Source organism: Vanacampus margaritifer, chromosome 1 (genome assembly GCF_051991255.1).
Source record: "Vanacampus margaritifer isolate UIUO_Vmar chromosome 1, RoL_Vmar_1.0, whole genome shotgun sequence".
Lineage (NCBI taxonomy): Eukaryota > Metazoa > Chordata > Actinopteri > Syngnathiformes > Syngnathidae > Vanacampus > Vanacampus margaritifer.
The window spans coordinates 58,691,891-58,718,324 of NC_135432.1; the positions used below are offsets into that span (position 1 = coordinate 58,691,891).

The 26,434-nt window shown below is 40.5% G+C and overlaps 1 long non-coding RNA gene across 1 annotated transcript in view; it reads right to left on the reverse strand.

Moving 5' to 3' along the window:
• Positions 1-26,434, reverse strand: part of LOC144043599 (uncharacterized) — a 41,481-nt gene that overhangs the window by 13,671 nt on the left and 1,376 nt on the right. Inside the window, exon 2 of the long non-coding RNA XR_013291128.1 lies at positions 26,351-26,396. This is a non-coding gene — a long non-coding RNA (uncharacterized LOC144043599). The remainder of the gene's footprint in view (positions 1-26,350; positions 26,397-26,434) is intronic.

Here is a 26,434-nt window from a genome sequence, read left to right on the forward strand (position 1 = left end):
ATCTGCTGGGAGTGAGAGGGAGGGTGAGAGAGTGATGGAATGGAAGGGGGGTAAAATTAGACAGGAGGAAATGGGGAGTTGTTGTAAGGGGGGCAAGAAGGACAATTTAGAACTACAGTGGAATACGCCATGGACGTTTTTTGTACGCTTTCTCAGCATGAATGACAAATGCTTTTGAATAGGCTTTTATCAACATTTAAAACTAGTAGCGGCTCAAGTCGTTTCTGAGAATTGGTTCGTTTTTTTTTTTTTCACTTGTACTGAAATGCAAACCATTTTCAAATAAGACTTATTTGATCCAAAACCGGGGGGAAATTATTTTAGTTGTATTTATTTTCTTAATTCATTTTTCGGCGACAGCGCACCAGTGTAAAAACGGCCACATTTAGCGTGTTTGGGAATTTGGCAGATCGTGCTGCTCCATGCTGGTGGTCCAGGATTTTCGGTTAGCGCACCTGACAATTTGGTAGATTAAATCTTAGACTGGGTGGAAGTAGTTCTAAGTTGTGGGGCAGGTGGTGTAATGTGATTTTGGTGTTGGATGGCATCGTATTTCATTAACAAAGATGACAACAGTGGTGGAAGGGGGTGGGGTTGTGGTAGGGTTTTTACTTTCTGGACTTGGATTTGACACCTCTGGTTAAACCCCTCCCCCTCATAAAACCGATTGTTTAGGAGATGCCACTGTACATCATACGGGCAACTGTGTTCTCCTAGAGTAAACAGCTGTAATGTGTTCATAAGAATAGTTCTCGAAATGTCAACAGTCTGTTCTCTCCACAGATTTGCTCTTGAAGAGTCACTGTCAATATTTTATGGCAAACTTGATGTCTTCCGTTCCCAAATCTGTCAAACTGCTAATGACCAATCTATTGTAGTTTGAATCAGTTTGACTCGTGCAGGTCGTCAAATGTCAATTCAGAGTGAAAAGTTCCTTTCAAGGAAGAAGTCAGGATGGAGAGAAAGAATTAATGACCACAGTGTGGAGGGGGGAAAAAATGCTGTTTGTTGATAAATTTCCAGTCCAAGTGCATGTGAACTTTGCAATGGCTTGCATCAGGAGGCGTTTAAATGCGTTTGGCTTTTCCAACACTGTGTCAAAAGCATGTATTTTAAAACCCAACATACTGTCAACCCAGACCACCATCTCGCCTTGAACCAGTTTTTCTTCAGCCCAACCAAAACACAGTGTTTACACTTTGTAACTGGTGTTTTGTAAATTTACAGTATTTATGTATCCAAATAGGCTGGTTTGCCATAGACGGATTGCAGCGGTTTAGTTGTGATGGAAAGGGATGTTTAGGAGACAGAGCTGTTAATGTCTGGATGGGATAATAAGACACCAAACTGACAAGTGAAAAGTTAGAAAAACATTGCGGCCTGAGTTCTATTTCCTTGTCGTTTCATTGCCATGGTTACATCAACACCAATCTTGTGCTCGTGTGTAGCTTTTGCTTGCAAATCAATAGATGATATATTTTCCCCGAGAGTGAGCAATCCACCTGATGATCCCGTGGCGGGGCAAACAGCACCAAGTGAACTTGACATTAGATGGGCCAGCAAGGCCCATGAGTGAGTCATCAACCAGCTATCTTGGACCGCAAGCTGGCAGCACTCCTGGGACCACAGAGGAATAATCAGAGAAGTAGCGTGTAAGGACACAATAGTTGCCGAGGCTCATGGTCAGGATTCGCTAAAACTCCGGCAAGCTGTTTTCAATTAGTCCTCGCTTATTCTCGGTGTTGGTCCACCGCATCAGTTTAAGTAAATTCAACTAAAGTCAGAAGCCACAATGTTTGGCTTTGCAAAATGTTCTCCGGTCCGATGGCGCTGCAATGAAAATCCTTTTCACTCACAGTTATTCTGTTCTTCAGTCTGCGGTGTTTCACGATGATGTCATGCAATAACAGGTAATCCAAAACCAGCTATAAAGAAGCCAGCAGATAATAAGATAGCAATGCCAAAGCACAAAGCAAAATATGTCATGGTACCGTCGGATTGAAGTCATTGAAACAGTACACGGCTTGAAAGATCTGCAAGAGCGGTCACAATTATTTGGAATGCCGCTCACTTGCTCAGACACACTCTTGGATGTCCTTGCACCTGAGTTTTTGGGCTCCACTTCCTCAGGTTACAACTTGACCATCCTGACCTAGCACAATTCCATGGCGCCATAAATCAATTTTATTTACCGCTTATTTTGTGCTAAGCACGGTAATAGAGCCCTATGATTTTTGTAAATTTGTCATTAGATTGTACGGCGTTTGTGAATAATAAAGTCAACCTTAAATATTTTTTGACAATAATATGTTATTTGTGACATCACTAGTCTAAACATGACATTCTGATTAATATTACATTTGTGGAATATGAGTTATGAAGCAAAATCCAGCCGTTTTTATCCATCTCAGGGGGCGGCCATTTTGCCACTTGCTGTCGACTGACAATGACATCACAGTTGCTCAGAACTCAGGCAACGACCAATCACAGCTCACCTGTTTTCTGAAGCTGCCCTGTGATTGGTTGTGAACGTTTAAGTGGAAATCAACCTTAAACATTTCTTGACAATAGTATGTTACGTATATGTGACCTCACTAGTCATTCTGATTAATATTACATTTGTGGAATATGAGTTATGAAGAAAAATCCAGCTGTTTTTATCTATCTCAGGGGGCGGCCATTTTGCCACTTGCTGTCGACTGACAATGACATCACAATTGCTCAGAACTCAGGCAACGACCAATCACAGCTCACCTGTTTTCTGAAGCTGCGCTGTGATTGGCTGTTACCTGAGACCTGAGCAACATTGATGTCATCTTCAGTCCACAGCAAGCGGCAAAATGGCCGCCCCCTGAGATGGATAAAAACGTCTGGATTTTGCTGCTTAACTCATATTCCACTAACGCAATATTAACCAAAATGCCATATTTACACTAGAAGGGCTGCATGGAACATACTATTGTCAAAAAAATGGGGTTGACTTCCCCTTTAAGTATGTAAAATGGAAATAGGCACCCAACATTCAAAAGTTGCATGACCGAGAGACAGGTGGCGAGAGTCGTGGCTGCGGGTCACGTCCCAAGCGACTCCGCACCAAGAGAACCAGCCAATGATCTTTCATCGCCCAGATGTACGGCGTCCCGGAGGCGATCGGAGCCGTGACCTGACACTCCGATGTCCCAGCATGCTCGGCAGATGTGGGTCAACTGACATCTGTTTCTCAGCGCAGCCCGCCACAACCCAACCCCGATGCCATATTCATCCTAACAACCACTCCCATAATCACCAGGGATTATTCTAATATTAGTGTGCACACGCACTGGGACTGCTCTGATTAAGGTATAGTGAGTGTTCCATATGTTTTTTTTTTTTGGGAGGGCTTTTTTTTGGGGGGGGGATTTGTATGTTTTCAGCCCCTCAGTGAAAAGCCATGAAAAAGCCAGCTTAGAGAGGACTAAAGAGAGTCACTGCATAAATAATATTGGAAAATAGCCTAGACAAGAGGAAGGAGGGTGCGGCGAAAGTGGTCCAACTACAACGCGTGTGTTTGGGCCACAGTGAAAAGGGAAAAAAAAAAGTTGTCGTTTTATCAAGTGAATGTCAACAGTTTTACATAAACATCAACACATTCAACAGTCTGCGCCACATCAAATGGCTGTTTTTAAAGTCCATATTTCAGGGCTCAGGTCACGGCCAATCACGGCTCATCTTGAAAACATCACATGACCATATTCAGAAAATAGGTGAACCGTGATTGGGCGTGAGCTCGGAGCGAATGTGATGTCATCCTAAATCAACAGCAAGTGACAAAATGGCCGCCCCCGGGTGGCTATTGCTGCTTAGTTCATATTCCACAAACACATTATTAATCAGAATGGCGTGTTTCGACTACGCGCTAAAAAGAGAATTGTTGAACCTTTTAAGATTTCAAATTGAATTGTTGACCAACTTAAAAAAACTTAATATATTCACTTTGGATTAACTTAATTCAAGTCAATATATTATGTTTATGAACTCATAATTAATTAAACTTACTATCTTCACTTTCATTAACTTAATTCAATCGTGTGTTACCAATTGAATCATTTTTTTTTTAAGTTGGTCAACAATTCAATTAGTAATCTTAAATTGGTTCATCAATTCTCTTTTTAGAGTGCAGTAGGGGTGTAAAGAATATATTGTATTATTGTAAAGATTTTTGGGGGGGGTTGACCTCTCCTTTAAAACTTCAAAACGGTGGTGTTTTGGGCGGGCTGTGGACACATTCATGCATTTCAATGAATTTCATTTGATTCGATTTTTGCATAAATACAGTTACAAGCTTGTTCATGTAATTAACCCATTCACTGCCGGGCCAGTTCAAATGGTCTATATCCGTCAATGGCAGTGAATGAGTTAAACTTGTAAGTCACGGCACTACTGTCTTTTTTTCTAGACATATGACTGTTTGTCATATTTTTATTTAAGGTCCTTTCCTTGCATTACTGTACTTTCTTTGCAGTGTCTGAAATCTTCAGCTTCCCTTTTTTACCCTAAGAGGTTTATTTGTGGAAGTCATGGCCTGCTGGTGTTTATGACTCTCTCTGGGCCCCTACTGCTGCCCCCCCCCCCCCCCCACACACACACACACACGCACAACACACATACATACATACATACGCACACAGTTGGCCCTTAACTGCTGACACTCAACTTCATTCCTAGCTGCAGCTGCATCTGCTGTCACCATGGAGACCTCGTTTATTACTTAACACCCCACACACACACACACAGTCACTCACAAACACACACAAGGATGCAGCGATGGCATTCTGCAATCACCCCCCGTGTTTGATTTGGTGTTATAAGACCCAACGGATCACAGCCCCCAGAAAGCCCGGGCCCATATGCACAAACACACAGGCAGCAGTTGGCCTAAATGGATGCAGCCGGGCCGACGTATAAGCGGCACACTCCCTAATCACCTCCAGGCTGGTCTGGATAATGACATTTGTGAAGGCTTGGGTTAGACCTAAGAGGCAGGTATGCATACCTTTCCTCTCATTTAGCACTTCTACAACGAGATTAAAAGGAAAACTTATTATTATTATTTTCAGTGAGTTCCTCCACACATACAAAAAGGCCACAAATGAGGTTTGACGAGTGGCCGTGCGCATTATGCAACATGTGAGAGCTTGCTAATCTTGTTCAACAGCCTGCTCCTCCTGGCCATGTCGAGGGCACCGCGCACACATACACACACCTCCTGGCCATCTTTGGAGCCGTGCATGGCTACTCACCCAGGTGGCCTTAATGGGTTTAAGAGCGAGTCCAGATCCCGACCTGAGCTCTTCGGTCTCCTGTCTGTGCATGTGACAGCACAGCGAGACGCGTGAGAGGTCAAGGCGCCAGTGAGATGGCCCAACACATCACAGTGCTTGTAACGTAAGTGGAGCGTGACAATGCTTGACAACGCCGACTTGTTTTTCAAAACCTCCGCCATGGTATTTTAACTTGCGAGTTTCTGAGTGGGATTAGGTTAAAATGGATAGATTTGAACCAGTAAAGCCAAACAGTTAGCGAGTGAAGACCCAGCATTGTTTCTTCCACTTCAATTCAATTAAAAAAATGTATTTCATTCTTTAAAAGAAAAAGAAATGAAAGGGGACAGAAAGAAGAAAAATGTGTGATATCCGCCCCTAATCAACACACACAACAACAACAACAAAAAAGGTCAACACAAAATAAATGACAGCAAACAATTACTTCTGTTGCAATAAATATACAAGATCCTTCTTGGTTTGGTTTGTTTGGTCAAGTGTGAATTAAGGTTATTTTAGTTAACGAAAAAACTAATTAACCAAAACAAAAATTGGAAAAACGATTTTGTTTAACGAAAGAAAATAAAAACAAAAATAATTTTTTAAAAAACTAACAAACTTCATTGTACGTTTAGCACACAAAAAAATCCTTCAATAATGTCCTTTGCAATTAATTTACATTTGTAATACAAGGGCCTTGTTTTTATAAATACACAATATTTTTAAAACAAAAATGAATACTAAGTAATTCTTTAAAAAAAATAATAATAACCTGAAGAATTTTTGAAAAAACTTTTTTTTGAAATTAATATCTTAAAAATTATAAAGTGAAACTCAACACAAAACAAAAACTTACTGTAATGAAAATTCCAAAATGATTATAACCCTGTTGCAAACACTTTAACTAAACTCAAGTGGGGACCAAATCTCTCAAAATCTTGAAAAAATAATCCCATTTCAATCAACTCCAAATGGCAAATGAGAGAATCATGTTTGTACTGTAGTAGCTCGTAGTCGTAAGCCAAGAAATGTGTTGACATAAACACGTCTTTGGCTTTCTTTAGCATGTCGTCCGCTACAGAAGACATAATTTAAGTGCATTCAGCAAGGGACAATGTTGCAAAATTTTGGTGGCAAAGGTCTGCTCTCTAACTAACGAGTTTGCTTGCAAGCAGAATTGTTTAAAAAAAAAAAAAAAAAAAAAGGTAATCACAATAAATATTAGTGGGGTGCATGGTACAAGCCAAGAAAGAACCCATTACATTTTGGTCCAGGTCCATAAAAAGGTGCAGATGCAGGACTTTATTTTCATCACTTATGTTGACATTGAGAGATTAAGTATCAGAGATCCTAAGTGAAAAACAAATTATTGTTAGGACACAATAAGGTGTATAAACAATTTAATGCTGATCCAAATTATGATTGTTTGGCATGGCAAAGGAGGTGCAATTTGAATTTGGAGCCGCTTTGACTCGCTGACAGTTCAATAAAGAGGCATTTTGAAGTGCAACCAAGACAATGACAATTCAAGGTACACACTTATTTCTATTAAATGAGACGTTTTTTTTCTGCTGATGTAGGATCCAAGTTGAATCCAGTTTCATTTTGGATACGGTGGAAAAACCTTCAAGTGATAATTATTGGGTCCTTGGTGGAGGTCTACGCTCCTTTCAAGTGGTTCAGTCCATGCGTCTGTGACAGAAATGATGACGCCTCCCCCAACGGCAGCAACGTTTCACAAGGCATACTTTGATAACAGCAAAAACAAATAACACAGCAGTCCTCACAGGCAGCCCCTTGTCAGGGCCCGGTTCTGGACTCCTGAACCGAACAAAACAATTGGTTCCAGATTGAGGCGGGCTTCTGTTCTCCCCAGGGGGATGGGTTAAATATATCGCAGGAGTGAGCGAGAGCGAAGCAGCAATAACAGTGGAAATGGTGAGAAAGTATTTGAGAGCGGAGGAACGAGCAAAACGTGGAAGAAATGGACAGTGTGGGAATATTTAACGGGAATGGATGGAGAAATCATTTGCACACTTTGGAAAAACAACTCTTGAAGACGCTCTTGAAATGATTATTTCAATGCTTGCAAGGCCTCGCCGCAAACGGCATTGACAGATTGCAGACAAATCAATTCAGTGGAAAAAAAAAATCCTCAAGTATTTCTGTAAAGTTCATGTGGTTCAAAAAGGATGAAGGAATAAATAGGACTGAACAATTTTAAAATCAGAATGCCAAGACGTCTCGGTTTAACTGAGACAGTCTGTTGTTTTGTGTCATTTTTACCCAAGTCCTGCCTAAGAATCAAAGGAAATGTAGTCCTACTAGCCTAATGTCGCATTCGGCGGTCAGACTAAATGCAAGCTGAGCCTTTCTGGCGGCATATTTCCAATGTTACAATGCGAGATCGGCGTGATGTAAACAACACAGCCAGCTTCCAGTAGCTGCCAGGACCAAGTAAAAAAAAGTTGGATAATGGTGAATGCATGGACTTATTATGTACAGCTGTTGAACTGTCAACCAAGATAGCATTTAGCATTAGCTAAAGTCATTACACAACCAGATTGACTAAATAGCTCCTGGTGAGAATTTATTGTTTATTTGATTTTCAGCTCAATTGTAGTGTCTCGGTTTTTAATGTTGAAAATCTGGTCATGTGATCACATCCCATTGTTGATTAGCCTTTTGTCTCCATTAGCCACTCTGCTCAAGTGCTAGCAGCTAACTTGTCTGGCTTTCATTCTTTCCACAAACAAATACATATTTTACAGGAGTGACGACTAAACAGCCTGACGCAGGTACAATTAGTCACTCACTTTTTTGGGTAAATATTCTCTAATTGCCAAAGTGCCCAAGTAGGCTAACGGTACAAAAACAAAAAAAACATGGTATTAAATACGGTACACGTAGCTAACAGCTACTAATACAAAATGGCTAAAATGAGAACAATAATAGTGTCTCGGTTTTTAATGTTGAAAAACGGGTCACATGATCACATCCCATTGTGGATTAGCCTTTTGTCTCCATTAGCCACTCTGCTAGCAGCTAACTTGTCTGGCTTTCATTCTTTCCACAAACAAATACATATTTTACAGGAGTGACGACTAAACAGCCTGAACCAGGTACAATTAGTCACTCACTTTTTTGGGTAAATATTCTCTAATTGCCAAAGTACGCAAGTAGGCTAACGGTACAAAAACAAATAAAACATGGTATCAAATACGGTACACGTAGCTAACAGCTACTAATACAAAATGGCTAAAATGAGAACAATAATAGTGTCTCGGTTTTTAATGTTGAAAAACGGGTCACATGATCACATCCCATTGTGGATTAGCCTTTTGTCTCCATTAGCCACTCTGCTAGCAGCTAACTTGTCTGGCTTTCATTCTTTCCACAAACAAATACATATTTTACAGGAGTGACGACTAAACAGCCTGAACTAGGTACAATTAGTCACTCACTTTTTTGGGTAAATATTCTCTAATTGCCAAAGTACGCAAGTAGGCTAACGGTACAAAAACAAAAAAAACATGGTATCAAATACGGTACACGTAGCTAACAGCTACTAATACAAAATGGCTAAAATGAGAACAATAATAGTGTCTCGGATTTTAATGTTGAAAATCTGGTCACATGATCACATCCCATTGTGAATTAGCCTTTTGTCTCCATTAGCCACTCTGCTAGCAGCTAACTTGTCTGGCTTTCATTCTTTCCACAAACAAATACATATTTTACAGCAGTGACGACTAAACAGCCTGAACCAAGTACAATTAGTCACTCACTTTTTTGGGTAAATATTCTCTAATTGCCAAAGTACGCAAGTAGGCTAACGGTACAAAAACAAAAAAAACATGGTATCAAATACGGTACACGTAGCTAACAGCTACTAATACAAAATGGCTAAAATGAGAACAATAATAGTGTCTCGGTTTTTAATGTTGAAAATCTGGTCACATGATCACATCCCATTGTGGATTAGCCTTTTGTCTCCATTAGCCACTCTGCTAGCAGCTAACTTGTCTGGCTTTCATTCTTTCCACAAACAAATACATATTTTACAGGAGTGACGACTAAACAGCCTGACGCAGGTACAATTAGTCACTCACTTTTTTGGGTAAATGTTCTCTAATTGCCAAATTGCGAAAGTAGGCTACCGGTACAAAAAAAACAACATGGTATCAAATACGGTACACGTAGCTACAAGCTACTAATACAAAATGGCTAAAATGAGAACAATAATAACAATAAGAGAAGAAAAATGGAACTAAATGGAGTGTTGGAATGTATATAGATTCCACTCCATATTACAAGGTTCTCCATGTTTTCTCAAGTATGCTTCATTCTTGAGAGGTTGCACCGGCAAAAACCTGCTAAGTGCTTGCACGTTCACACACACACAAACACACACCTCAAACAATACGAAGAGAATAATTTGTCCCAATCTTGAGAGATTACATAGTCTTTCAAAGTCATTTGACACACTCAAGTGGTGACGCTGAAAGCTAATTTGACTCAAAATACACAAGAACACGGATTCACACACACACAGGAACACAAACTCAAGAGAGGTAAGCGACGTGGAACAATGTAAGAACAAACAAACCATGTCCAATCACAAGTCCAAACGGCGACAAGTGACAGTGATGTGACACGACAGGCGTGAAGCCTCAAACAATATGAACACCGGGTCTTAATGGAGGCTGCTGCATGTCAGCAATATCAGTCGCGCGACGGCTGAAGTCAGACATCGCCATGGCAACCTGCCAGCAACGACATCATCCTTCCACTGGGCCAATAAGACGAGCTCTCCGGGAAAGTGTTGTCTCGCTAATGTCAACAACCAAACACAAGGCGAGTGTCAAAACAATGCGACAATTAGTGCAAATAATATTGCTCAGTTAGCGTCAAAGCGCTATTGCTATTCGAATAGGCAAGTGGAAGACTTACGTTCAGACTTACAGTATGTAAAAATTCAAGTTACATCCACGCCATAGAATGCAACTACCTTATCTATTCATGTTGTTGTTGTTTTTTTTTTAATGTATTGTGTGTGTACACACACAGACAAAGTCTCATCTATCAACATTAAAGGTGGCACTTCCTCTTCTTCATGTGGGCTCAGCAGCCCGTGGTCACATGGGGAAATCGAACAGCAGCTGTGCCAAACACACATACGCATTTAGTGTATTGCTATAGGTCTTAAAATACATGGAAAATGAATGGAACTGATGAAAAAAAAACAAGCAGCAGATGAGCACTGAGGTCACACTAGCGAGGTCACGCCGAGGCCTCACTTGTGATGCGTTTCCCCAACACGGCAGAGCACAAACAAAAATGCATTTACTTGAAAAAACGGAATAATTCAATAACAATTAGATGCTTAGCTTGATCTCCTACGTTTAAAAAAAAAAAAGCATCCATCTTACAATTAGATTTAAAAGCAAGTTTGTGTTTCGTGTGTCAGCAAAGCCAGGCGGTGTTAGCCTGAGGCTCTTTGACATTTAGCATGCTGTTGCATTTTATTGCCTCTTATGCAGTGTAGCGTCTCAGGCGGCCCCCACACCTTTTATGTGACTCAACCTGAGGAGAGGAGCACATTATCCCGGGGGCAGCCTTGGCCTTGATAATGGCCCGCATGCGGGAGATACTTCTCTTCACCTGTGGGCAGCGGGATTAGCGGGTTTACCCGCTAATGTCTTTAACTATGCTGCTGGTGCTGCTGCACGCTGTGACAGTGGTGCAAAATCACAATTATCATAGTTTTACTTTCTGATTTACTTGTTTGATGCTTGTTGGAGAATTCTAAATTCGCAATTTGCACACTTTGCAGAGCCAAGTTCAAATAGCATGTTACTTTTTGGCGTATCATCTCAGAGCAACTAAACCTGTAAGCGAGAATGTTCCTGAGAATTGTTTCTATGAGAAAAAAAGATTTTAATTTTACATAAGGTCGCTGCTATGTGAAAAACACTTATGTCCATTTTTTCCCTTCATTTTTTACACTTTTTATTTTTGGGATGTCTGCAATTCAGTTTTATCCTGAAAGCATAAAAATAAAAATGACAAAAATGGACACAAATGTTTTTCACATAGCAGCGGCGATGACGATTCTATTCAAGGATCAAAGAAAGCGATCAGAATAGTCTTTGATGATAAATATACGTCGTTCTATTTGAGGATTTTATAATTAATTCTATAACAATTTTAATAACGTAATTATCTGTTACTAGCTTTGAAGAAAAAAGTAGAAGCAGAAGTTTTAAAAAAATGTAATTAATCGCGATAAATGATAAATTGAGTGATTAATTAGTTGAAAAATAATCATTTGACAGCACTAAGATTTTTGTACATCGGGGATGATAAATGCAAATGGTTTTATATATATATAAATATATATAAATAAATATATATATATAAATAAATATATATTTATATATATATATAAATAAATATATAAATAAATATATTTATTTATTTATTTATATATATATATATATATATATATATATATATATATATTTATTTATTTATATATATATATATATATATATATATATATATAGAGAGAGAGAGAGAGAGAGAGAGATAGATAGATAGATAGAAAGTTTTGTGTAAAAGCTGTTTGAGCCTTTATTTGATGTCCTTGATATCAGAATCAGATATTAATTGTACACTAGTAGGTCAAAAGTGGCACGAGTAGTAATAATAAGCCGTAAGTCGCGCGCCGAATTGTCTTACTATTGAGGACATAAACCTTAAGCTGGATATCAAGGATATGGAATAAACGCTCATACGGCTTTCCATACACATCCAGCGCGTTCATCTGGCCAGGCCGTGCTTTGTGTGCTTGTTGGGTGATGAGGTCGGTACCCATCTGCTCGGGCGTGTGTGTGTGTGCGTGTGTATGTAATCTGCCTGAGACAGGCTCCAGTGCTTAGAGGGGCCAGACTGCAAACACTGCACAGGGATGAGACACCTGCCACAGGGCTAAGACCAGAGCCTCCACATACACACACACACGTACACACACAGATGGGGAGGCCACGGTTACCATGGACAAAGCGGTCCACCAGCACTCAATCACAACTCCAGGTTTGTCATATTCACTAGTTCCAGTGCGCTTTTAAATCATATTTACACTACGCATTCCCCAATGTGTGTTTGGATTTTCTACCACCAGTCTTAATTGGCTGCTATTAATCGTCCACGGAGGAGGAAGTACCATTTGACAGTTGCTCCTTGTACGCCATGCTGCTCGTGAGGAGGGGGGTAGAAAGCTCCACTTATCCTCATCTTGAAGTGGAGCTTTTGAGCATCTGCTGTCAGAGTGTCAGGTCTGAATTTAGCAAATGCCCAAGCACGAGGTGGCTGCGTTCTAAACGCCCGACGCTCAAAGGAGTGTCTGTGGAGGCGCGGCTCGCCGTGCCAAAACCGAGCTGGCTAGGAGCTCCCTATAGGCAAACAGATGGCCATTACTATCATTTATAACTTATTAGCGCCTGTAATCATACCTGCGCGCGTCGAGCACGCTCACACAACTTTTTTTCTTTGTTATGATTTTTTTTTACCTAATTTGAAACAATCATCCTTGCAAATGTATCTCTTTCTTGTTCCTTCTGTTTATGGTTTTGTTTTTTAATTCACATTAGTGGACAGCACGTTTGGGAGTTTTTTCTAGAAATTAGTTTATTGTAACATTTCGTGTTCCTAATATTTTTAGAAAACTGTAAAAAAAAAAAATTAAAAAAAAATGGATAACTAAATTAGGGGTTTCAAAATGTGTGTTAATTTTAAGTTTTTTTTAATGCCACTAATTTTTCTATCGCACGAGCCTGTACACGTAAAAAATTAGTACTAATGAATTAAAATAATAATGCATATATTTGTGGAGAATGGGGTCAAGTTGTTTTTTTTATAATTTACTTCACGTAAAAGATTAGATAGCTCTTAATATGAAAAGAAAAATGCACTGAGCCGTCACGTCGTCTTACAAATGCAATTATGCCATCTAGTGGCAGAAAAATGACCTCAACACAAATCAATATCACACTCAATTTTTATAAATTATTATGAAATTACTAAAGATGCACAGTCATATTTCTATGAGTTGAAGTGTATGATTTCCCCCCACTTTTATGTTAAAAAGAGTATAAAGACTTCAAAAAAATATATTTTATTGTACATTTGGACCAAATGTAAAATTTGCGATTAATCACGAGTTAACTATTGAAGTCATGTGATTAATTACGATTAAAAATTTAATCACCTGACACCCCTAAAAAAATATTTTTTTCGCTCCCTAATGATCACAAGTGCTATAAAAATTGGAAAGTCAGAATTCCAGATGACGCTTTAGAATCGGGTCATGAGAAGAAGACACAGGTGGCGGTTTGCTAAATTCACATGATACCAAATGTTGGACTTGCTGCTCCTGACAAACAAACACGTGACGGCTCACATGGAGCAGCCAAGCAGGTGTGGGCATTGACGTTTCTGCTGCGAACAGGCTGCATCTGTCATGTGGCAAAGCAGAAATAGCTGCAATCAATGTCCCCCCTCGGACACACACCCACACATTCAAAAGCTACGCGCGCACACGCTAGGTGTGGCTGCTCGCCGGCAAGCAAGTATCGGCGAGGCAACTGACCGGTGGTAGCGATCGATTAGCTCGCTCGCGCAAAGCCAACATGGCTGCAAGAAAGAACCCTCTTTGAATTCTATCTTGAGCCACATTCACTAGAACATTTTACCTTGATTAAAATGTTACCCAGTGCTGTAAATCACACAATATAACGAGAAGGCTAACGAAACAGCAAAAACGTCATTATTAAAAGTGAAAACAATTCAAAAAGCTTCATATAGGATTGTGTGTCCATTTGCTAGATAGTAAGTAGGCTACTTCCTGGTTAATAGAACAGAGAGAACAATATCAACTTAAATGGTCTAAATATATATATATATATATATATATATATATATATATATATATATATATATATATATATATATATATATATATATATATATATATATATATATATAAAAAATTATAAGTTACTGTGATGGCAGACAATACCAGTATTGGCTGCCCTGTTGTGGCCATTTTAAGATCAGGAACTAGAAATTAGAAGAATAGAATTGCCATTGATTTCATGCAAATTTAAGAGAAAACAAACACTATATTGAGATCTATAGGTGTATTTAAATGAATATTTACAATTATCAGTCATTTTATGCAGCAAAAGTAATAGAGGTATCAGTACTTGGTATTGGTATCGGTGACTACTCAAGAGTTGAGTACCTGTACTGGTTTGGAAAAAAGTGGTATCAAACATCCCTAATATTAGATTTAAAAAATAAAATAAAAAACGTTATCATGGTAATTTCTCATATGAGGAAACTTTAGAAAAGGGTGAATATTGTGTTCCAGACTGGAACATGAAATTGACTTTTATCTTAACTTTTAAAACTGGACAGGCGTGGAAAACCTTTGACTCAGTGTGACCGCCATTTTGCAGCAGCTAATTTGTCGCAATCAATTTGGGTCCCGTACGGCCGAGCTTTCTATTGAGTTGTGATTTTCAAATTGGCACGTGCAAACACACACACACACACACACACACTCACTATCATTTGTGACCATTTGGATGCGAGACAAATAGACGGGCAGACAGAGAGACAGAAGGAAGGCAGATGACTGGCTTTGACCAGCTTTGTGGGGAGATGCGTGCAGACGGACACGCAGACACAAACGAGTGTGGACAAACAGACAGACAGATAGACGGACAGAAGGTAGACTTTTTTTGTGTGCGCGTGTGCGTGCGTGTCAGCGGATGTCAGACCAGGTTGTGTGTTCCTGCGGTGGCAGAGATAAGAGAGAGAGAGAGAGAGAGAGAGAGAGAAAGAAAGAGAGAAAGCAGGAAGCTGCTCTCCTGGAGACAGATGGACCGCCATGCTGTGGACACACACACGCACACACAGTGACACACAACCATTCAGACAGTAAGAGAACACATCAGAGAGCAGCAACACGCCTGCCCAAACAGGCATCCTGGACACACTCGATGGTGGCCGGACTTAACAAACAACTTTGCGCAACTTATTATCCCATTCCAACTGCCAAGTAAATCAACAGCGTGTGTATCACACGCACACACTTAACAGGTGCTAATCATGCCGTCATCAGGTATAAGGCAACAACCTCGTCACACCCAACTTGAGAACTGCGGCGGATCTAAACCACGCCAGGTTCTCACAGAGGATGTGTCGAGCACACGCGCGCACACTCGCAAACACATGTTCGGAGTCGTCTTCTCCCACGTTTTGAACGCACCGTCACAGCAGCATCACACTCTTTGAGTTTGGGTGTCGCGGCGAGCGGGCGTCTGTGAAGGTGTGTGTGTGTGTTTTAAGTGTGTTTCGCAGGATTGCCAACACATCTCCTCACAGCGAGACCCCTATAGGAACAGAGACATCTGTGGAGTGAAAGGACGCCAGCTTGCACGGTCGTCTCAGGAGGGGAAGAGCAAAAAAAATAAATAAATAAATAAAGTAGGAAGGGGAGAGAGGCCAGAAGAGGAGCGTCCTATTTAGTTTAGATTGAGATGAATAAGTCAATTGAAAAAATGATATATTGATCACTGTTACTGTAAAATGTGGACATGTAACTGCTTACACCTCAGAATATGGCTACCATATTTTTGGGAGCATTGTATTATTTGATGCAATATCAATGAATGGGTCTATTTTCAAATATTTTCAATACATAAAGCGCTCCGTGTTATAAGGCGCAATATTTTTGTGAAACTTATGTAAAATAGTTTATTGTAATTGTACTGTATATTTATTTGATAGCTTTAGCGCTATTATGCTAGGTTATACCAGGTAGCACCTCTTGTCTCGCTTACATTTGTTGGCCGTGCAACGACACGGGTTTTGCTTCGAACGGAGCAGGGGATCCTCTGACAGACGAAAAAAAAAAAGTTTAAACATCGCTAGTCAATCTGGTGACCGGTGGTTGTGTTATTACTTTGGCTAATGCTAAATGCTATCTGGGTTGGTAGTTGGTAAACCATGCCAAAATGTAAAATAGAACGTTCTTATACGTTTTGGGGAAAATTAGTTAATTGGCTTTTCCCACTAAATTGTGGTCTTGTCTCTTGGGGTAAAATGGTAAAGATAATGAAATGATAATAATAGTACTGCATCTGCCCTAAAAAGCGCCAACCCACCGGGCAATTGCCCCGTATGCCAGATGGCCAATCCAGTTTTCTTGTCAAATTGTGCTTTTGTACTCTCTCTGTGGTTATTTGTACTGTTATAGATATTAACTGGGCAAAAATGTGTTGAATTTGGAATTGTTTAATTAGAAAACTGTCAAAAGTTCTACCACATTGTCTTTGAAAGCTATCGCACATGCTCATTTCCACTTATTTCAACCAGAGCCACTGTGTGATGTGCACACACACAAAAAAAAAAAGCCTCCTTGCAAAAACGACTTTCCAAGGACCTACTAAGAGCGGACCCGCGTCCAAGTATCACAGCGTCGACAGTTCATCCATAAAGCTGCAAGGCCGAGCCCCGCGCCGCAAATAGAAGGAATGACAATACAAGCAAATGTCCTCATTGTGTGCACAAGTGAGCGCACTGGCAGATGTGCCCCGCGGCACCTTGGGAGTATATGAGCCAGGCAACAGGACACAGGTGCACCTGCTCTCTGCTCTCCACAAAAGGTCAGCCAAAGTCAGACCACCGCGCAACCTCACACAGCATTAGAAATAACCGCGCCGGCGTGAAAAGTTCCCAACGAGTCCGTCGAAAAGAAGCACTCGCAGCCTGTTCTTGTAAAGAAACCTTTTTTTTTTTTTTTTACCTAAACAGCCACCGTTGCCACACGTGGCTCCGCCGCGCTTGCCAAAGTGCATTTCCAGCCATGTGAGCAGGTATACAGCAGGAAACATGTGCAGCCGGACCAGTGCCAGGCCAGACAGAAGGTCCGCAATGATGTTTCACTACATAGATTATGCAGATTGTGTGACCGGAGATAGAGAGAGCGAAGTCGTAGGTATCTGGTGAAGGAAGCGATGAGGGATGAAGGGAGCGAGCGAGCGAGGAGGGAGGGCTGCGTGCGGGCTACAGCTGGCAGAGGGATTCCCACAGCCAACTGTCAGTGTAGAGGAGCTCCTTAACAAGCACACAGGCCTCTCAGAAAGGAGCTTTAAAGTGGCCACATGGCCTGGCCGCCACTGCAGAGCCCTGCCCGGTAGCAGGGAGGCTTTACTGGGACCCTCACACACACACACACACACACGCAAAGCGTTGCTTGTACACAAGCACTGGTGCACACCAACCAGCTCAAACGAGACTCAGTCGGCCAGCTGCTGACAAGAGTGTCCAGAGCGATAAATCTGGGCATGTGTGTGTGTGAGATGAGAGCAAGGAGGAACAAGAAAGTCAAAAGCTTCTTGTAGGCAGACTCTATTCTGTGTAGCACTTTTTTTTTTTTTTTTAAAGTGTGAATGTGAATATTTACAACCTTCATGGTTCTTAACCTGGGTTCGAATGAACCCCAGGGCTTCGGTGAGTCGGTATTTTGGCTGATCATCAATCCCGCTTCCAGTGGAATCAAAATGACTCCTTATGCCTGATGCAAAGTACAAATTGGTTCTTGTTCTTTTTGTGGCTCAACATCACACCCCCTCACTTTGAACATTTACTGAACTTTTTTTTTTTTTTTGCATTCTCTCAATAATGCCACCTCACTCAAGGGCCACCTGCACAATTGGATTGAACAGCAATATATTGGCTGTTTCAAAAAAAAATTGGTTCGGTGAAAAACTAAGCTGTTTAACTGTAGTTTAATGTTTTACATAATCCAAATTTTTTTCAAATGACATTGACACACATTTTTCCAGGTTCATAATGTGCCCCCCCCCCCTCCCCTTTAAAGGGGCAGAGCTTTATTCTCCCACGTCCTTGGGCTTCTTAATTGTTATGTCTCCCGCTGTGGATTATTGTTGTTTTCATGTTTCTTGCCCTTTTAGAGATCAATAAAGTTTTCTGAATGTAAATCTAAAATGAAGTTGACCACTTTGTATGGAAGAACAATCAAAGGTAGTCACCCTGAGAACAATGACAATTTAAAGGCATATCATCTTTGAATATATTGTTGGAGTTTCTTCAAATAAATATTTTGTTTTTAAATAACGAATGTATTTAATTTTGTTTAAGTCAATCATCCCAAAATATATTGACACTAGTCAAAATACAGTATTCTGGTTAATATTTCTATAGTGGAATATGAGTTAAGCAGCAAACTGCAGCAGTTTTTATTAATATCAGAAGGCGGCCATTTTGCCACTTACTGTCAAGTGAAAATGACATCACAGTTGCTCAGGTCTCAAGTAACAACCAATCACAGCTCAACTTGAGAAAACAGGTAAGCTGTGATTGGTCATTACCTGAGCCCTGAGCAGCATTGATGAAATCTTCAGCCGACAGCAAATGGCAAAATGGCCGCCCGCTGAGATGGATAAAAAGGGCTGGATTTTTGTGCATAACTCATATTCCACAGAAGTAATATTGATCAAAATGTCATGTTTAGACTAGTAAGGTCACATACAACATATTATTGTCAAGCAATGTTTAAGGTTGACTTCCCCTTTAAGAACACCTCATATTAGAAACCGCTCTTAATGTCACCCACTGCAAAGTGCAACCAAAATAATAAACAAATTGTTAGTCTCTAACGGTGTCGATCCAAAGTAAGCATTAGTGTCTTTGTAAGTAGATTTGTATTGTGTTGACGTGTGCAGGTGTACTTAATGAAGTGAAGTGTATTTCCAGTGACAAAAGATTTCTTGTCGTTCCCACCATCACTATGCCGGACCACCGCTGCACTAATGTGGTGGCATTAGCATTTCAAGGAGCCTCCATTAAGAAGGGCAAGAAAAGCTGCTCTCGGCAGGGGGAAATCCATTTTGTCCTGGGCTCCAACATCTGCTCAAGCCGTCCCGCGGCCAGAAGGAGGCTGGGATAAAGCCGAAGAGCCCTCTGATTTACTGTAATGACACACGGACAGATAGACAGACAGACGGGCAGAATGGGCGACCATATGCGGAAGCGCGGGAGGAAATAGGGGAAGAGACAAAAACAACTTCTGTCTCGCTGTCTGTCATTTTTTTTCCTCCCTTTTTTTTTTTTTATGCGGTGCCTTCTTTGAGCGCTTATGTCAGCGGTGGGAAAGGCGGCATGCCAGATTATGCTCTGTGTGAAAGTCCACAGTAGTGGAGATAATAATAGAAGAAGGTTGTAAAAATAGCACATCGTCATCATAGCAAACTGCTGGACGGGATAAGAGTGTGAGAACTTTGCAGGATTGGTCATCATTTGGGCTCCAACCCAAAAAAACAAAACAAAAAAAGAGTCAATGAGTCAAAAAGGCGGGATGCGACGACTTCACCCTCAATCTGCCCTGTTTACATGAGCACATTTGGAGCCTGAAACGGCAAACATTTGAAAATCGGTCTCAGAGCGGATCATTTTGACACTGTTATTACACTGAAAACGGACAAAACACGAAGGCCTGTGCTCGCTTTCAGATTTGGGTTTGTTCTAGTTTGAGGTGTAACCCACATGAAAACCAGGGAGCTGTCGAGAAATAGAAAAACAAGTGTTTGTGGTTGACTAACTGCCCCAAAAAAACTATTTTTAAAATTAAGAATTTCATTAATTGATTAAATTAAATAATAATAAAAATATTGTTATTATTTATATATTTAATAATATTACTAACTATTATTATTATTGAATAATCATAATTATTAATTAATTAAATTAATTTAAAAAAAATCATTTTTGCCTGGTTTGGTGTAAAACTAGAGTAACTCCCCCATAACTAACCAAAATTAACAATTGTTCGCCTTTTGATGTATCACAGTTATAAGAGATGCAGGATGACGCCTGAATGAGTTTTAACACCTGACGCCCCCAACCGTTATTATTGTGGTAAAAGTAATTGCTACTGTCCAACAGATAAAGTCAAACTGTGGGAGACAAAATTCGTGTTAAGGTTCAAATACTTATTTAACATATAAAATGCTGAATTTTGTGCATTTTACATTGTGTGTGTGATTTCAAGAGCTGTTGACTGATATATTGCCTATTGCCATAGTCAATAAACAACCATAACAATTAGAAATTGTTCATTTCTTTGCAACAAGGTTATAAATAATAGTTTGAGAATTTTGATTATAGTTAATTTTTACCAATTTAACTTTTTTTGAAAATGCTTTGTTTTACTTTTGTTTTTATTATTTTTATTATTCTTTTTTTTTTAAGTGTCTTAAATATTGTTATATGTTAAAGCGGATAGTCGAAGTCCACTGTTGGGCTTGCGTTACAAAACGAGGCTTGTGTAATGATACAGCAGGTGGCCAAAGTGATAGTTTCATACATGTCAACCCTAATTTGGTCCCACCTGTATTACAAACCCATAAAATCCTTATTTTCCCATAAAAATCCTTATGTCAGTTTTATCAATACTAGAGCTGTTTCATGCAATAACATTAATCTTACCTTACTTTCTTTCTTATATGAAGACATTGACAGTATCTTGTTCCAAATGACATTTTATTGCACAAAGAAAAAACTGATTTCTAAATATCACAGGGACGGTTGACTTTTTTGTTGCTTCACATTTCTCTCGTGCAACTTTGATTTCAAATGTTCTTTGACATCGTAAATGCCAGATGCCGCAAACTTAATGTCCCGTGAACAAAGCGAACATGATGCATACTCTTCTCCAAGTTTTGACGGACCAATTACCTTAAATAAATCCGTCCATTCCGAACGAAAACGTCCGGTGTATCTTGTTTTTTTGGCCGGCCTGTCCCCCATTTTCTCAACCACTGCGAACGACTCGCAATTTTCGCGCTAACACAAATTTCTTAACTGCGCATGTCAGGAAACTGTTAGAAGTCTCGCGCGATAGACGAGATTTTGTGACTGGTTGTTGTTTAAATCGAGCTTATGCACACGTGTAGCACGTAGCCGACAGTAAATACTAAATAAATTTAAAAAGGGTAAGCAATATATACTAATATTATTATTTTCATGAAAACAGTTAAATCCGTATTAATTTCCAAATACGCCCGTATGCTTTTGCAACACTTAAAAATCCGTAAGAAATACGGACAAACCTTATGGGTTGACATGTATGTAGTTTGCGACCTTGTGGTTGATATTTTCATGTGTCAGATTGGCGACCAGGCGCCTGATGATAGCACATCCCCCCAGGACGAACACGGCCGCAATTGCAGTAAAAGACATAAAAATAAAAACATTTAACAAGCAGCGGGGATGGCGTGACACACACACAGCGCAACGCCAGCGTGATGGATTGCCACACAGTGAAGCAACAAACAAACGTTTTGATAAACACCGTAGATTTTCTTGCGCTCTCGCCGCAGCTTATCTGAGCGCTCGGCTCGATAACTCGTTGCACTTCATCTTCATTTGAAATATAGAAAGCGTCTGTGGGAGTTTCAACAGATGATGTGCTGGGAAGAGCCTTTCGAAGTAATAAGTCACAAAGTGGTAGAAGGGAGTTGGGATGTTTAAGGTGAATGGGGAAGTTTTGAGGACATCTGTTTGTTTTTTTTACAACCATACCATGTGACCGAGATGTGTGGTATGAACAGCGGCACAAGCGGATGCACCTGATTTTCAAAATAAAATAGTTGGAAGCGCAGAATCCAAAATTCAGATGAACAGGCAACCGGATCACAATAAAAACAAAACACAGACAACCTGATGGATGTCTTTACTGTGTGGTCCAGACCTTCGTCATCCAGACCACTCGGCCCGCTCTGTTTATCACTGACTGACTACTTACACACACACACACACACCACAGGTCTGCATCACTAACAATTATCTGTGGTGTGAGCTCACGCATAAGGCACCTCAGAGTCTGGGCCTTTCGCACACAACTAACATGTGCGCTGCACTGGATGTGACTACAAAAGAGTATTGGGACCACAGTCAAAAGGGATCGTGACAGCCCATGAATAAAGAAAATCCACGTTGACGGCCATTCAAATGTACGGAAGCGTATTGCATTCACTTGAGGAAGAAAAGAAAAAAACTCCTGTTTTTCTGACTAATTTTTGGGGGGAGCTTTGTTTTTTTGAGTATTTTTTTGAATTGTCTGTTTTTTATTTTATTGTTTTATTGATTTTTTTTTTCTGTCAAAAAAATATTCCGAAAAAAAAGTCTGAAAAAATTATTGAGAAAAACTGGAGGAAAAATTACTCAGAAAAACAGGGAAAAAAATATTTTCAAAAAAACTGAAAAAAAAATATTCCGAAAAACAATGCTGGTGTTCTGTTTTTCGGAGTATTTTATTTTTTTTACCTTTGAACTCCAAGTGACTTGTTGCAGACTCGCCAATAGCGGAAGCGGACACTTTCCCGCATACCTCCATAATGCAATAAGATGGTCATGTTTACTTACTGGCTTTAAAGGAATGAATGCATTCACTTACATCTCCTAAGGGCCCAGGTAACAGCCAATCGCGGCTCACCTATTTTCTGAAACTGAGCCGTGATTGCTCATTTCCGGAGCACTGCGCAACTGTGGAGTCATTTTCAGTCGACAGCTAGTGACAAAATGGCCGCCCCGGAGATGGATAAAAACAGTTGTTAAATAGTATTATCATCAATACTGTATTATTACTCTTACTATTGTTTTCCATTTTTATTATTATATTAAAATTTTGAGTAGATTTGAGTATTTCTGAAATCTGATAGCAAGAATTTTTGTTTGTTTGTTTGTTTGTTTGTATCAGAGCGACTCTCCAACTAGAGAAGATGTGAGGGGGAGCAAGAAAAAAAAAAAAGGAGCAGAAGGCTAGCTTACTAGCTATGCTTAAAAAAAGGAGGGCTTGACGTCGTCGTCTTTCTGCTGGCGGATCATGTCCAGTGTACACACCCACACACACGCACACACAGCCAGATGGAGAGCAGCGCTAAAGCTTAGTTTAATGACAAAAGGACCCTCAATCTGGACACGGATTTATCACTCACTTTAAAGTCCATCTGCGACAAGTTTGGACTGTAAACACAACTGCTCAGTCTCGCTGCCTTCTTGGGCTTTCGTGTTGGAGGAACTTAGCAACTCCCTAGAGTGCGCACACACACACACACACATACACACACGCATTCCTGCACAGGCCCCTCATTTAAGGCGCGTTTCAAAAACGAGAGGACACGGTGGACGAGACGTTACGCTGACGTCCGTGGGCCTGCCATCGCATGAGGTAGGGTGGGTTAGGGGGGTATTTTTTCGGGGGGGGGGGGGGGCAAGAGTGACAGCATCGAGATAGACTAGCTACCTATTTATAGCCCGAGCCATCTGCAGAGCTCCCTCTTGTCTTTGGTCATCCTGCTCACAAAGGCTTGGAGGCAGATTCCAGCAGCCCAGCCGCTCCACCATCCATTCACTATTCATCCCCGAGTCGGCAGCACCATATGGATCCGGCCCCACTGCTGGGCCCTGGCCGGCCCGCTTCTCCCACTCCAGCTCTCTTTCTGCAGATTGACATGGTAATGAAGCCTGGGCGGCTGGCTTTTCTTCTGCCCTTTTTTTTCCGACGTCTTCTCCTCTTCTCCGCTCAAAGGAGCCGCCATTGAACGTGGCCGGACCCCCAATTCAAACGCCCCCCTCCTCTTACTCCTTCCTTTACCCCTTCCTCTTCTTTCCGAGTGGTCCAGGCCATCGCAACTCTCAGTAGAGAGCAGACCTCCACCAAGGCTCAACAATCCTGACGTACAGTAGAGGTGAATGGACAAATCCCATGAGGTGTGTCAGAAAAGTTCCAGGACTGGTGTCACAAAAAGTTATCTTTCAAATCTATGAGATTTAGATTAAGAAGACCTCCGACAAGACAACTTGTGGCTGCTTTACCATGACAACGCGCCTTCTCACAATTATCCAGTAGTTCCTGCAATGTGATCCGATGCAAAATCAAATCCATTAGCCAAAATAATGCTTTCCTCCTTAGCCAAGGCTTCATGCAATATGTACCGATAAATTGTTGGATACACTTCTGTCCAGATTTACACCAAAATCATAATGGATTTGTTATTTCAGCCTTCCATCGCCTTAAATTTTTATTTTTTTTTTAAATAGTCCTGCTAACAAGCTAACTTCAACTCATTCACTCCCAGCTATTTTCACTGAAGCAACCCCTTTCACTCCCGGCTGTTTTACTGGATTTTGACTGATTTTGCAAGGCCAACAGAATATTGTGTTCTTTTGCTATAAAAACATGGACCTACCAAAAGAAAGATTAGAGTCTCTTCATTCATCAGGGAAAAATAAATATATTTCTATCTGTTTCCGTTTTGCAGCAATTGGCATTAGAATACAGCTAAGTTTCATCACTTTTCACAAATCTGTTTAGAACTGTGGGTAAATGAGTTTTTTTTTCAACATGGCCCTGGTTGATCTCTTTTGCTCTGCTAGCACAGGCTGTCCGTTTTTGTAACTACCATTTCTTCAAACATTCTCTGCAGTTGAGAGGCTGCATCAAAGACTTCTGTATGCTCTAGCATCCCAATTATTATTATTATTATTATTATTATTATTTATTTATTTTTTATATATAAATACGTCTTTGGGACACTTAAAAGATTTAGAATAGAACGGATTAATACGCTTTTGGGAGCAAATGAGTTAGTGGCATTCAGTAGAACACACACAGTAGGTTACCTCTCCCAAGGCTCCAAATTTTTAGTTTGAATTAGCCCCAAACTTCAGAGATGCCCAGCAAAAGCCTACGCCAGAATATCGTCATTTAAACAGAGGCATTATTTACTGATAATAGTTCTTCCATAAATGCCCCCTTACAATTTTCAGTTCCTTTCCTTTCGTTAAATCTACAAACAAGCACTAAAAGCACGTTCTTCGGGTCTGAAGTTTCCCATTTTTTTGTGAACATTAGGATTGCAAAATAGTGGGAATTTAAAATAATTTCCCAGGGATTTAAAGGTATCTTAAAGGGCTCTATTAAGTGGACTGAGGGGAGCCGCTTCAATTGGCCGGGGGTCGGCTGCATTCCATCTCACAACAGCGCACATGTCGCAAAACGCCTAATTCCATCTGCGCCAGTCAAGCAAAATACCAAAAGAAAGAAAACTTTGTTCATCCGTGCACACAATTAGACTGCGCTTTGCGCTAAACTTGCGCTGGGCACGAAAATAGGGCCCCAAGTGTCATGTTGTGTTAGTCAGCAGGCGCTCAGCCGCACCGCATCCTCTTTTTTCCCGCTCATATCCTCTTTCTAGCTTGACCATCACTCTTGAACGAAGGCCAACTGGCAATAAAGCGGAAATGGAATCAGAGGGGGTGGCTCGGTAGTTGGTGGGAGGGGGGTGTTAAATGGGGATTCCACACAAGGAAGCTGTTTATGATGCCACAAAGCGCAGCCCCGTGGGGAAGGAAGACAAGTGTGAAACGGATCTCAAACAAGAGCTTCTGTCAGCCTCCCTCTGTCACACTTTGTCTCATCACTTAAGACGACAAAAGGAGACACGTTGAAATAAAACAGGGCCCAAACGCCATGCTCCAGAAGACATATATTTGACATACATGTATAACTTATGTTGAACACATTGTCCTGTGTTAAAGGCATTTGGTTCTAATTTGTGACTGCTGCTTTTCATTATTTTGGTTTTGTCCGTCTCCTCATTTTTAGATTGTTACTCTTGTTTTAAGAGCATGTTTTCCTTGGCAAAGCAGGGTCAAGTGTTCATTAAAGTCAAATAAAACAAGAGCTATTACATTTTTTAATCAGATTAACTCATTCACTGCCATTGACGGCTATAGACATAAAAAATTCATTTGAACTATTTCTATTAGTTTAAAATTTGTTTCCACTTTTGTTAACAAGAGTGTGAAACCTCAATTTTTTTTATTGTACACGTGCTGCTTACTAAAAGCTAATCCGTGATTTCAACAAAACTCAGCGCAGCTCCGCTTACCTTTTGGCTTTGAGATGGTAGGGCTTCAGACTGTGCCTTGAAAGTGCTAGAGAAGGGACAGAAATGAACAAACATAGTTCATAT